The sequence below is a fragment of the Bos grunniens genome, chromosome 7 (genome assembly GCF_055505025.1).
Source record: "Bos grunniens cultivar Pamir isolate PY7600 chromosome 7, Bosgru_T2T1.0, whole genome shotgun sequence".
Taxonomy (NCBI): Eukaryota; Metazoa; Chordata; class Mammalia; order Artiodactyla; family Bovidae; genus Bos; species Bos grunniens.
In genome coordinates this window covers 1,214,182-1,228,792 of record NC_141171.1, presented here as the reverse complement: position 1 = coordinate 1,228,792, position 14,611 = coordinate 1,214,182, and the positions used below count along the sequence as shown (strand labels likewise).

At 41.6% G+C, this 14,611-nt stretch overlaps 1 protein-coding gene across 5 annotated transcripts in view; it reads right to left on the bottom strand.

Annotated features, from left to right (window-relative positions):
* RASGEF1C (RasGEF domain family member 1C) overlaps positions 1-14,611 on the bottom strand; it is a 123,048-nt gene that overhangs the window by 37,160 nt on the left and 71,277 nt on the right. For 3 of the 5 annotated variants that reach the window (XM_086407854.1, XM_086407858.1, XM_086407857.1), the window contains one exon: positions 9,056-9,206. The exons of the other annotated variants lie outside the window; for them this stretch is intronic. The gene's annotated coding sequence lies outside the window, so the exon portion shown is untranslated. Of the gene's footprint in view, positions 1-9,055; positions 9,207-14,611 lie in introns of those variants that run through there. 5 annotated transcript variants of the gene reach the window in all.

Here is a 14,611-nt window from a genome sequence, read left to right as displayed (position 1 = left end):
GGGAACAGGGACTGGGGGTGTGGGAACCAGTGGAGACAGCAGCCTAGGCAGCCCTAGCTTCATTTCACCTTTCCAGCAAAGTTGTTAAGTGTCCAGTTTTCAGCTGATGAAACTAAACATTTCGTAAAATTGTCTCCTGTCCCTCAGTGGGCAAGTGGCTGCACGTGTGGACATACGGGGGCTGCCAGTGCTCAGTGGGGTATGCTGGTCAGCTCTGGGGTGGGTGCCGCCTTTGCCCCTCACACAAAGCCCCAAACTGGAGCCCAGTTCCACTAGATATTAACAGAAGCCTTTTGAGGCCAGCAAGGTTTGCTTTCTCCTGCCACATACCTGGGATCTTCTCCCTGGAACCTGTTCCAAATCCCAGTTAGAAATGACATCTCTGGCTCCTGGGTGGCCAGTCTACAAGACCCATTCTGCTGCTCCCACCCCCAGCACTGGCCGTTGGCATAAAAAGGCTGCCATAAATGGAACTCTGAAGAACCCATGGAAGAAATGTGTGCAGCTGGCCAGTGCAGCGTGTCCAGGGGACAGGAGAAGAGATGCTTCCTCAAGCATCCTTTCCTGAGTGGGCACTGGGTCTGGCCTGACCAAGGGGACAGAGGGAGAGGACACTCCTAGAAAGTGATCCTGAAGAGCGCCTTTGTGCACTGAGAACAGGAAGAGAATCTCTCCTCTTCTGTTTATGGAGAGGAGCCGGTAAGAGTAAGAACACAAAGCGCTCAGCACAGTACCGGGCTCGGAGAAGAGAGTCACCAGGGTCAGCCCTCCCCACAGGCACTCACCACCTGCAAGGGCCTAGGACACAATGTGAGAAGCAATTCCAAATGCCAGTGGAGATCTGCGCCAGAAAGCCTTGTCGACAGTACTCCCGTGCTTCTCCAGGTTGTCTGAGCTGGCTGTGGCCTAACGGCCCTCTACCCTGCTCGTCCAGCTTTGTGGCTGGTGCTCCTGAAACCAGCTATCAATAGCTGCTGGCGATTATCCTTGCGGTAGGTCACAACTTCAAATCAGAGTCACTTCTGCCTTTGCTTTCCAGTGTAGTAGACATTTACACATTTACACATTTGAATTCCAATCTTTCTTCCTTCTCTTCTATTAGGTTTTTTTCGAAAATTGTTAAGCATATAGTTATTTATTTGCTTAATGTAAAATTTACCATTTTAACTATTCATTTTTTTGCTTTTTAAAACAATTTTCCTAAAATATAATTCACATACCATAGAGTCCACTCAGTGAACAATTCAGTGTTTTTAGTATATTCACACAGTTGTCCAACCCTCACCACAAGCTAATTTTAGAATACTTTAGTCACTCTCGGAAAAGAAACCCTCATCCCCTTAGCAGTTACTAGGCAATCAGCCACAAGCTTCTATTTCCTTTTTCTCTACAATGTAGTAATCAAAAAATGTTCCAGAAGAAAAGTCCGGGTCCAGTGGTGTCGCTGGTGTGCATGGGTGCTAAGTCGCTTCAGTCACGTCTGACTCTGCAACCCCAACTGCAGCCTGCCAGACTCCTCTGTCCATGGGCTTCTACAGGCAAGAATACTGGGGTGGGTTGCCATGCCCCACTCCAGGGGGTCTTTCCGACCCATGGATCACCCCCATGTCTCTTCTCTCTCCTGCATTGGCAGGCGGGTCCTTTCTTTTTTTTTTTTTTTTCCAATTAACTATTCTGAAGTGTACACTTCAGTGGCATTAACCATTGCTCAATCATCACCACTATCCATTTCTAGAAAATTTGCATCTTCTCCAAATAAACCTGTATGTCCATTAAGCAGTAAGTCTCCATTCTCCACTCCCTCCAGGTCTTGGTCAGCTCCGTTCTACTTTCTTCTCTAAGAATTTGACTATTCTACCTACCTGTATAAATGGAATCATATAGTCTTTGTCTTTCTGGAAGGCAGCTATGCTCCCCACTATACCACCAATGCTGCCTGCCCAGCAGTATTTGTCCTATTGGGACTGACTTACTTCACTTAGCGTGAGGTCTTCAAGGTTCATTCATGTTGTAGCACATGTCAGAATTTCCTTTCCTTTTATGGCTGGATATTTATAATGTATTCCACTGTATGTTTGTACTATATTTTCTTTATTACCCTCACTCTCACCATCAATCTCACCCTCACTCTCACCCTCACTGTCACCCTGACTCTCATCCATCAGTGATATTTGGGTGGCTTCCCCCTTTGTCATTCTGTTTTACATGGCAGCTGTCCATTTTACATTCCAACCAGCAATGTAAAATAAAAGGGTTCCAATTTCTCCACATCCATGCTAATACCAATTTTCTTTATTTTTGATGGTAGCCACCATTAGGGTATGAAATGCCATCTTATCATGGTTTTGATTTTTATTTCCCTAATGATCAGTGATTGAAAAGCAGAGACATTACTTTGCCAACAAAGGTCCATCTAGTCAAGGCTATGGTTTTTCCAGTGGTCATGTATGGATGTGAGAGTTGGACTGTGAAGAAAGCTGAGCACTGAAGAATTGAAGCTTTTGAACTGTGGTGTTGGAGAAGACTCTTGAGAGTCCCTTGGACTGCAAGGAGATCCAACCAGTCCATTCTGAAGGAGATCAGCCCTGGGATTTCTTTGGAAGGAATGATGCTAAAGCTGAAACTCCAGTAGTTTGGCCACCTCATGCGAAGAGTTGACTCATTGGAAAAGACTCTGATGCTGGGAGGGATTGGGGGCAGGAGGAGAAGGGGATGACAGAAGATGAGATGGCTGGATGGCATCACTGACTTGATGGACATGAGTCTGGTGAACTCCGGGAGTTGGTGATGGACAGGGAGGCCTGGCGTGCTGCAATTCATGGGGTCACAAAGAGTCGGACACGAGTGAGCGACTGAAATGAACTGAACTGAACTGAACTGAATGATCAGTGATGTTGAACACCTTTTCATGTGCTTATTGGCCATTCATATACATCTTCCTTGGATAAATGTCCAAGTTCTTGGCTAATTTTTGTATTAAGCTTTTTTTTGTTGTTGTTGAGTTTGAAGAGTTCTATATATATTCCAGATATTAATACCTCATTAGTTTTGTGTTTTACAAATATTTTCCTCTTTTATGAGGGTTGCCTTTTTACTCTGATGACAGTGTTCTTTGATGCACCACAGTTTTTCATTTGGGTGAAGTGAAATTCATCTATTTTTCTCTTTTGTTGCCTGTGCCCTTGATGTCATATATAAGAAATCATTGCCAAATGCAAGGTCATGAAGTTTTTCCCGAGTGTTTTCTTCTAAGAGATCTATAGTTTCAGCTCTTATGTTTAGGTCTTTTATTCATTTTGCATTAATTTTTGTACATGATGTTAGAAAAGGGTCCAACTTTATTATCTGACATGTGAAGATCCAGTTTTCACAGCATCATTTTGGAAAGGATTGTTCTTTGCCCACTGAATGGTCTTGGCATTCTTGTCAAAAACAGTTTGACTACACACTGTCATTTATTTCTGGGCTATCTATTCTATTCCACTGGTTTATGTGTTTATCTTTACAACAATACCATACTGTTTTGATTACTCTGTAGTAAATTCTGAAATCAGGAGGTACAACTCCTACAACTTTGTTTTTCTATTTCAAGATTGTTTTGGCTATTCAGGGTTCTTTAAGATGCCAAATAAATTTTAGATAGTTTTCTATTTCTGCAAAAAACACAACTGTAATTTTGATACAGGTGGCATTAAATCTGCAGATTGCTTTGGATAGTGTAAACATCTTAACAACATTAAGTCTTCTAATCCATGGCACAGGTTGTCTCCATTTGTTGGTGTCATTTCTTTTAGTAAAGTTTTGTGGTTGCAGGGCATAAGTGTTTTGCCCCCTGGGCTAAACAGATTTGATTTCTAAATATAAGTTTCTGAGCTTATTCTTTTTGATGCTATTGTACATGGGGCTTTTCTCTTAATTTCCTTTTTGGATTGTTCATTGTTAGTGTATAGATACACAGCTAATTCTCCGGGGTTGATTTTGTATCCTGTTACTTTGCTGAATTTGTTAATTAGTTCTAACAGGTTTTTTTTTTTGTTTGTTTGTTTTGGTGTGCAATCTTTAGGGTTTTCTACATATAAGGTCATTCATTTGCAAACAGCTAATTTTATTTCTTTCTAATTTAGTTGCATTTTATTTCTTTTACTTGCTCTGGCTAGAAATTCTTGCACTATGTTGAATAGAGTTAAAGCTATGTTGATGGCTAGAAACTCTTTTACTATGTTGAATAGAGTTAAAGCTATGTTGAATACAATTAAAGCTATGGTTTTTCCAGTAGTCATGTATGGATGTGAGAGTTGGACCATAAAGAAGGTTGAGCACCAAAGAAGTCTTGCTTTTGAACTGTGGTGCTGGAGAAGACTCTTGAGAGTCCCTTGGACTGCAAGGAGATCAAACCAGTCAATCCTAAAGGAAATCAACCCTGAATGTTCATTGGAAGGACTGATGCTGAAGCTGAAGCTCCAATACTTTGGCTACCTGATGCAAAGAACTGACTTACTGGTAAAAACCCTGATCCTGGGAAAGATTGAGGACAGGAGGAGAAGGGAAAAACAGGGGATGAAATGGTTGGATGACTTCAACTCAATGACCATGAGGTTGAACAAACTCCTGGAAATAGTGAAGGAGAAGCCTGGTGTTCTTCAGTCCATGGGGTCCCAAAGAGTTGGACATGATTTTGCCACTGAACATCAACAACGACATGTTGAAAAGAATTGGCAAAAATTGGTATCCTTATCTTGTTCCTGATCAGTGAGTATAATGTTAACTGTGGGTTTTTCATGAGTGGATTTTATTATTGTAGAGGTACTTTCCTTCTATTCCTAGTTTGTTGAGTGTTTTTATCATTAAAGGATACTGGATTTTGTCAAATTATTTTTCTGCATCAATCGAAATGATTTTTTTTCCTTCTTTCTCTTAATGCAATATATGAATTGATTTTAATATGTTGAGTCACCTTTTAATTCTAAGAATAAATCCCATTGGGTCCTTCTAATATGCTGCTAAATTCAATTTGCTAGTATGTTGTAGAGGATTTTTGCATCAATGTTCGTGAGAAGTATTGGTCTAGAGTTTTCTTTTTCTGCAGTATCTTTGTCTCGCTTTCACATCAGAAAAATGCTGCTCTCATAGAATGAGAAAGTATTCTCTCCTCTTTTTAAGAAAAGTTTGAGAAGTATTGGTGTTAGTTCTTCTTTAAATGTTTGGTAGAAATCATCAATGAAGCCATCAGTTCCAGGGCTTTGTCAGGAGGATTTTGATTACCGATTCAATCTCCTTACTAATTATAGGTTCATTTAGATTTTCTTTGTGATTCAATCTTGGTAGGTTTTGTGTTTCTAGGAATTTGTATATTTCATTGAGGTTATCCAATTTTTTCTCATACAATTGTTTGCAATACTTTCTAATATGCCTTTTTTATTTCTGTTGAATTGGAAGTAATGTCCCCACTTTCACTTCTAACTTTAGTAATTGAGGACTGCAAGGAGATCCAACCAGTCCATTCTGAAGGAGAACAGCCCTGGGATTTCTTTGGAAGGAATGATGCTGAAGCTGAAACTCCAGTACTTTGGCCACCTCATGTGAAGAGTTGACTCACTGGAGAAGATTCTGATGCTGGGAGGGGTTGGGGGCAGGAGAAGAAGGGGATGACAGAGGATGAGATGGCTGGATGGCATCACTGACTCGATGGACGTGAGTCTGAGTGAACTCTGGAAGTTGGTGATAGACAGGGAGGCCTGGCGTGCTGCGATTCATGGGGTCGCAAAGAGTCGGACACGACTGAGTGACTGAACTGAACTGAACTGAATTTCCTTTTTTATTGTCAATATATTTAAATGCTTGCCATTTCTGTTAATCTTTTTGAAGAGACAACCTTAGGTTTCATTGATTTTCTATAATTGTTTTATATTCCATATTTTATTTACTTAGTCTCTGATCTTCATAAACTCTTTCATTCTGCTAGATTTGGGTTTAGACTGCTCTTCTTTTTCTAGTTTCTGATGGATACTTGTGCTATATATTGAATTCTTGGTTGGCAATGTTTTTACTGTCAGAACTTGGACTATATCAACCCACTGCTTTCTGGCCTTCAAGGTTTCTGATGAGAAATATGAAAATAATCTTATTGAGGGTATCTTGTACGTGGCAATTTGCTTCTCTCATTGCTTTCAATATTCTGTTTGTCTTATCGTCCACTATTTGGTTACAATGTGTCTCATCATGTGTCTCTTTGCGTGTATTTTACTTGGAGTTTATTGAACTTCTTGAACATTTGTATTCATGTTTTTCATCAAATGGGGAGTTTTCAACCATCATTTCTTCAAATAATCTCTATGCTCCTTTATCTCTCTTTATCTCTCTTTCTGGGAGCCTCACAATGTGTATGTTTGCTTATTTGTGTTCCCCAGGCTCCTTCAGCTCTGTTCACTTTTCTTCAGTATTTTTTCATTTATTTCCTTTAGTTACTAAGACTCAGTAATCTCAATCATCCTATCTTCAAGTACACTGATTTTTCTATCTGCTCAAATCTGCTTTGGAGTGTATCTAGTGAATTTTTTATTTCAGGTACTATGCTTTTCTGCTCCAAAATTTCTTTTGGTTCTTTTTTATGTTTTCCATCCCTTTATTGATATTTCTATTTTGTTTCTGAATAGTTTTCTTAACTGGTCACCTCATCTTTGTCTAATAAGTCTATCATCTGGTCTTTCTCAGGGATGGTTTGTGTTAATTTTTTTCTCCTTCCAACAGTCCATTTCTTTGTATGCCTTAAGATTTTTTATTTGTTGTTGAAAACGGGATGTTTGAGTCTTACAATGTAGTAACTGAAATCTGGAAATCAGATTCCCCCAGGGTTTCCTATTTTTTTAATTTTTAAAATTTCTTCACAATGCCTTTGTGCTGGGATCAGCCTAATGTGTAATATTAAGATCTAAAATTTTGGATCTTTTTGAACCTGCACTTTTCTACAGGCATGTACAGTAACTTTAAAAATTCTCCCCTACATGTGACTGCTTTTATTAAGCAACAAATAAAAAGTTCTAGTCCTTGAATATCTGGCTCCCAAAAGGGAAATACGAGAAAAAAGAAGGGAGGGCTCTGGCTCTTTATATTCCCTGAAGCCTATTCAGCTGGTTGGGATTGTTTAAGTTGGCTTGCTTCTGCATCTGTGCCTCCATGATCAGAAGCAATAAGCATAAAAGTTCAGGCCCCCAATATTTGGAGAACAAGGGCTTTATTTCCCACCCTGGCTCCCATAAACCATGGACAAACTGCTTGCCATGGGCATGGCTGCCTGCCATGAGGCTGAAGGGTAGAGGATACTGTTAGCATATTCAGACCTGAAACTGAACAAAATTAATTAAGACTCACTGTTTAAGTCTTCCTCTTGGAGTTGCAAGCCTTTAAATAGATTCCAGAGTGTGAAAATAATTACATTAGACAGATTATGTTAGCTTTACTGTCATATAGCTGGAGATGGAATCCTGGTACTTTCTATGCCACTATCTTCCCTGATGTCCCCCCATTATATCTTTAATTGACTATTGCTAGTAGGTTTTGTATATGGATTTTTATACCTCATTAATTCTAAAGTCTTGGATTTTCCAGAAACCAACCATGGAAAAAACTCCAACAAAAACAATACTAGTGGGAATAAGCATCTTATATTGTTCCATCACTCCATCAAGGCCACGTGTGCTCTGGGACAGAGATGAGGCCCCTTGTAGGATGATGCTCCTAATCCCCTCGCAGCTTTCTGGGAGGGTTTGAGGCCACACAGTCCCTGAATCTGTGTGCATCCTGAAAGCCCCAGGCCTCCTCTTCCCCTGCTATGAGCTCTTGCCGCCCATGGGGGTGTGTGGAAGGGAGGCTCAAGAAGGAGGGAGTATATGTGTACTTATAGCTGATTCACACTGATGTACAGCAGAAAGCAACACAACATTGTAAAGCAATTCTCCAATTAAAAACAATTTTAAAAGAAAGAAAGAGAAACCCACCTAGATGGCCTCTTCAGGCCCATATTTCAGTTTTACTTCCCTCTGTGCATGGCTATCTGAAGCTCTAAGAAGAGACCTAAATTCCAAGCTTTTCTCACAGGGTCCAGGCAGGACCTGCTCCCCAGGTAGGGCATCTGGACCCTCTGCTGGCCCACGGTATGACTGAGAGAGTCAAGTGGGCATCTTTGGGATTGGGACTGATTGGGAAGGAATAGGGAAAGTCTGTGCCCTAGGGGAAGGGGAGCTAAACTTGGGGCTGTTTCAAGGGTCCTGGATCAAGTACTTGCCCCATCTGATCCAGACAGGTTCTGACCCTCAGGGGTTTCATTTCAAGAAGAAACAGATTCTACATCAGGCTTTATGTGTCTTTTGTTCTCACATGTCACTTAATCCTTAAAATGACCATATGGGAATGATCGTCCACTTCTATAGATGAGCAAATCTGGGCCCTACAAGGTAAAGTAGAGTGGACAAGGTTACCAGCTAGTAACTATTACTCAGATTCCAGACTCCAGACCCAGCTCCTACCCTTGGCCCTGGGAAGGAGATTGGCAGATGCTTAGTGGAAGACAGACACAGCTCAGAGATTTAGCAGGGGAGCTGTGCTCAGAGGCTGAGAGCTTGACGATGGCAACCTGATTACTGGGGATCTCAGCATGGCCCAGCCTCCAGCTGGCAGGAAACCCCCTGAGCAGCCCCTAAAAGACTCAGCTCAAGAAGAGGTTGCAGCATATGGCCAAGCCCTTCCCACACCCTCACTGGAACCTCAGAGGAGGTAAGGGTCCAACTGAGGTAGGGGCCTGGACTATGCCATCTCATGCTTGGCTGCTCTGAGCTGTGGCAGCATCTTGTCCAAGGCCCAACAAACTCTGTGGTCCTCCTTCCCTCCTCCCTAAACAAATCCTGGAGCTGGGATACTCATCTCTTTTCAGTTTGGGTCTCATGAAGGGCTCCTCCCTGTTCCCTACTGTTTGAGGGGATACTGTGAGGGTGCTAGAATCTCCCTCAGACCTGAGCCCAGAGGTTGCACTTACCCAGCATGGGAATGCACCTGGCCTTACCTTGGGAGCCAACACACTTGACTGTGAGGAGAGGACTGGCGTGGGTTGCTTTTGTGTTCCATATGGCCCTCAACTTGCTGACAGAGCCTGCTGCTTCCGTATCTTGGGGAGCTAGGGTTTCTGAAATCCCAGGGCTCAGCTTGAAGGCAATCTGTGGAGTGCAGGTTGACAGCACCAATACTTACCACAGGTCAGTAAGTAAAAATGGAGCCTTTCAAAAAGGGAAAGTTGGTCTCTCTCTTGCTCCCTAATCCATCTGGTCAGTTCCTTACTCTTGGTCTATAACCTTGACTGTTTCCTGAGGACATACTTCTATAAGGGACATCATTGGGCTGAAAGACACCAGTCCTTATTAGGGAATCAAACTACACTGGCCAGTTGCTCCCCCAAACTACAATGAAGTGGTTTTGTTTTACCCTCCTAACCATCATGCTTCCTTACTTCCAGGAACCACTTATCCCCACTGGCTAGAATCTGGTTAGGGAGGGGTGGGACTTGTAGCCGGTAAACTGGGTACTGGTGAATGAAAGTGAATAGAAAAGACAGAGCAGCCTACTCTCACTGCTCAAACTTCTGCTGCAGGTCCAGTGCCTGACTGACACCTCAGTCTTGCTAGGCACCCAACTGTGGAGAGCCCTGTGTCTCCCAAGGCTTGGTCATGGCCTCACTCGAAAGTTCCCCAGAAAGGGTCTTGTCACCTCAGGAAGTCGGACCATGACCCAAGACTCCTCTACTCACCTCCTCTGGTAGCCCCCTCATCCCATCCCTGAGCAACAGACCCACCCAGGTTATCCAACCAGAGTAAATATGGGGCCATGTTTGGAGACTACCACAGAGATGTTCTGTTGATACTTTTTCCTCTTAAACACAAAAGATTCTTCAAATGTATCTACAATTTAAATAAGAATTACTTTTATTATTATTATAACAATAAGAATGAACATCTGTGGACTTCTATCCAGGCTAAGATAAAGATAATTACCAGTATCATTAAATCCCTATGCACTTTCCCTGATAAATCAGGTTACTCCCTAACCTTTAGGCAAAAACCATCCTAGTTTTTGTGTTAATTGTTCCCTTGCTTTGCTTTATGGCATCTTGTGCATCTACCCCAAGCAACATACTTCTTAGTCTTAAAATCGGAGGGAAAGCACACACTGGCCATGCAAGGAAACAGCAGCACTACCCTCACTGGGCAGAGGCTACAGGAGGAGGTGAGTGAAGGAGTCTTGGGTCATGGTCTGACTTGGATCATGGTCCAAATTCCACTATCCTGGAATAGTTTTCACCATCCTTCAAAGGATTCCCTTATCATTCCTCTTGTGTTGGGTCTCCTGCTTTCTGTAGCTCATGTCTTCTTTTCTGGTTTATTTCCTTATTTTGATGGAGCTCATCCTCCAGTAGCTTCTTGAGAAAGAGTGCTTAGGAAACAAATCTGAATTGTAGGACGCCCAACTGGTGTCAGAAAAGTTGTGAGTGTGAAAGTAAAGGAGAAATGCACACTGGATCATCTCCGATCACAGTATACAGACCTCCTTTGGAGGCCTTAGACATTTCATCACCAGAGTTATTTTCTCACAGTCTTTGATACCTTTTACTTACTTCTTCTCTGTTTCCCTACAAGATCAAGAACCCTGGAACAGTCTTTCATGTCCACTGCAGCATCCCCAGTGCCTGAACTGTGCTTAGGCACATGGTTGTTGCTGTTCAGTCACGAAGTCATGTCTGACTCTTTGTGACCCCGTGGACTGCAGCATGCCAGGCTTCCCTATCCTTCACTATCTCCAGGAGTTTGCTCAAATTCATGTCCATTGAGTCAGTGATGCCATCCAATTATCTCTTCCTCTGTCTCCCCCTTCTCCTCCTGCCTTCAATCTTTCCCAGCATCAGGGTCCTTTTCAATGACTCAACTCTTCGCATCAGGTGGCCAAAGTATTGGAGCTTCAGCTTCAGCATTAGTCCTTCCAATGAATATTCAGGGTTGATTTCCTTTAGGATTGATTGGTTTGATCTCCTTGCAATCCAATGGACTCTCAAGAGTGTTCTCCAGCACCACAGTTCAAAAGCATGACTTCTTTGGCACTCAACCTTCTTTATGGTCCAACTCTGACATCCATACATGACTAATAGAAAAATCAGAGCTGTGACTATACCCCCAAACACATCTAAAATGAAGAAATGAGTAAGTGGATGGATGACTATTAGATCCTGGTCCTATTTTGGCCACTGATCTATGGTATAGCCTGGGATGGAATGCTTCCCTCCTCTGGGCCTCATTTTCTCACTGAATTGGTGGGACTGGAGTGGGAAGGTACCTGACCTTGTCTAGCTCTGGTCTGCATAGGGGCAGAGGACTGCCCAATGTCAACAGCAACCTGGCTTCCTGCCCACAGCTCCTGCCTTCTTTCTGAAAATCAGGATGTTTGTGCGCCTCTAGATTCCTCCATCTTTCTGGGCCACAGAGGTCCCATGTACAGGCTGGAAATTTACCTCTGAGTCTCAAAGTGCCAGATGAGAATACAGGTGGACCAGGAGGTGGAGAATTGAGGCCCAGAGAGGGAACACTTGCACTACAGGTCCAAGTTCTGGTTCCCAACTTGGAGGATTCCCAGTCCTCAGTAGTGGAAGGAGGGACCACAGACCACAAGCCACCATGCCTGGCAGACTGAGGTGGGAGTCTCAGATTCTTCTTAGAGCCAAAACCAGAACTATCTTCCTGACTTAGATCTACTCTGTGTCACGCTGAGCAACTCAAAGCCAAACAGCATTTCATTAGTAACATTTGGTAATCAGCAGAGCTTCTTTACAGGCGTGCATTGTCATAAATAGATTCTTGTTTTTTTACCACTCATATTTTGGTGCTTTAAACTATTCTAGTTTCTTTGCCTTTTCATATACATTTCAGAATGACCTTGTCTATACCTACAAAAAATCCTTCTGGGATTTTGATTGGAACTGTAGCAAATCTGTAGATTCATTTGGGGAGAACTGATAGCTTTACTATGTTGAGTGTTCCCCGTGGACACAGTATATTTTTAATGTCATTGATTTCTACATTTCTAATATTTCCTTCCCTCTGTTTGCTTTGGTTCTATCTTCTTCTTTGTCTAGTTTCTTAAGGTGAACGTTTTAATTATTGATGTAAGGCTTTCTTCCCTTCTAATGTGAGAATTTAATGTTATTAATTCTTTTTTTTAGGCATATCCCACAAATTCTGCACTTACGGATTCAAAGCACCATTGATTGTATAGCACTGTAGTATGTATGTACTGAAAAATCATCCACATATAAATGGCCCTGCACAGTTCAAATCTGTGTTGTTCAAGGATCAACTATATTTGAAATAAGTTACTTAGAGAGCAAATTTGGAAAACTCAGCAATGGCCACAGGACTGGAAAAGGTCAGTTTTCATTCCAATCCCAAAGAAAGGCAATGCCAAAGAATGCTCAAACTACTGCACAATTGCACTCATCTCACACACTAGCAAACTAATTCTCAAAGTTCTCCAAGCCAGGCTTCAACAGTATGTGAACCATGAACTTCCAGATGTTAAAGCTGGCTTTAGAAAAGGCAGAGGAACCAGAGATCAAATTGCCAATATTCGTTGGGTCATCGAAAAAGTGAGAGAGTTTCAGAAAAACATCTACTTCTGCTTTATTGTTAGCCCCACTGTAAAGCTGCTGAGCAGGCGACCCACAAACCAGAGAACAATTATCCCAAAGAAGTTCTCTCACTGTTGTGAAAGTTCAAGGCCCCACACTGATTTCCCAACCTGGGGCTCCGGCAAAGGGACTGAGAGCCCACGGGGAATCTGACTTTGAAGGCCAGTGGGATTTGAATACACAACTTCCACAGGACTGGGGAAAGAGAAACTCACAAACAAAACCTTGTGTGCACCAGGACCCAGGAGAAGGGAGCAGTGACCCCACAAGAGACTGAGCCAGATTTGCCTGTGAGTTTTCAGGAGTCGCTGGTAGGGGTGTAGGTTGACAGTGGGCTTTATCCCAGGGATGCAAGGTTTCTTCAATATCTGCAAATCAATCAATGTAATACACCACATTAACCAATTGAAAAATAAAAACCATATGATTATCTCAATAGATGCAGAGAAAGCCTTTGACAAAATTCAACATCCATTTATGATTAAAAAAAAACTCTCCAGAAAGCAGGAATAAAAGGAACATACCTCAACATAATAAAAGCTATATATGACAAACCCACAGCAAACATTATCCTCAATGGTGAAAAATTGAAAGCATTTCCTCTAAAGTCAGGAACAAGACAAGGGTGCCCACTTTCACCATTACTATTCAACACAGTTTTGGAAGTTTTGGCCACAGCAATCAGAGCAGAAAAAGAAATAAAAGGAATCCAAATTGGAAAAGAAGAAGTAAAACTCTCACTGTTTGCAGATGACATGATCCTCTACATAGAAAACCCTAAAGACTCCACCAGAAAATTACTAGAACTAATCAATGATTATAGCACAGTTGCAGGATATAAAATCAACACACAGAAATCCCTTGCATTCCTATACACTAATAATGAGAAAACAGAAAGAGAAATTAAGGAAACAATTCCATTCACCATTGCAACAGAAAGAATAAAATACTTAGGAATATATCTACCTAAAGAAACTAAAGACCCATATATAGAAAACTATAAAACACTGGTGAAAGAAATCAAAGAGGACACTAATAGATGGAGAAATATACCATGTTCATGGATTGGAAGAATCAATATAGTGAAAATGAGTATACTACCCAAAGCAATTTATAGATTCAATACAATCCCTATCAAGCTACCAATGGTATTCTTCACAGAGCTAGAACAAATAATTTCACAATTTGTATGGAAATACAAAAAACCTCAAATAGCCAAAGCTATCTTGAGAAAGAAGAATGGAACTGGAGGAATCAACCTGCCTGACTTCAGGCTCTATTACAAAGCCACAGTTATCAAGACAGTATGGTACTGGCACAAAGACAGAAATATTGATCAATGGAACAAAATAGAAAGCCCAGAGATAAATCCACGCACATATGGACACCTTATCTTTGACAAAGGAGGCAAGAATATACAATGGATTAAAGACAATCTCTTTAACAAGTGGTGCTGGGAAAACTGGTCAACCACTTGTAAAAGATTGAAACTAGAACACTTTCTAACACCATACACAAAAATAAACTCAAAATGGATTAAAGATCTAAACGTAAGACCAGAAACTATAAAACTCCTAGAGGAGAACATAGGCAAAACACTCTCCGACATACATCACAGCAGGATCCTCTTATGACCCACCTCCCAGAATATTGGAAATAAAAGAAAAAATAAACAAATGGGACCTAATTAAACTTGGCTTCTGCACAACAAAGGAAACTATTAGCAAGGTGAAAAGACAGCCTTCAGAATGGGAGAAAATAATAGCAAATGAAGCAACTGACAAACAACTAATCTCAAAAATATATAAGCAACTCCTACAGCTCAACTCCAGAAAAAATAAATGACCCAATCAAAAAATGGGCCAAAGAACTAAATAGACATTTCTCCAAAGA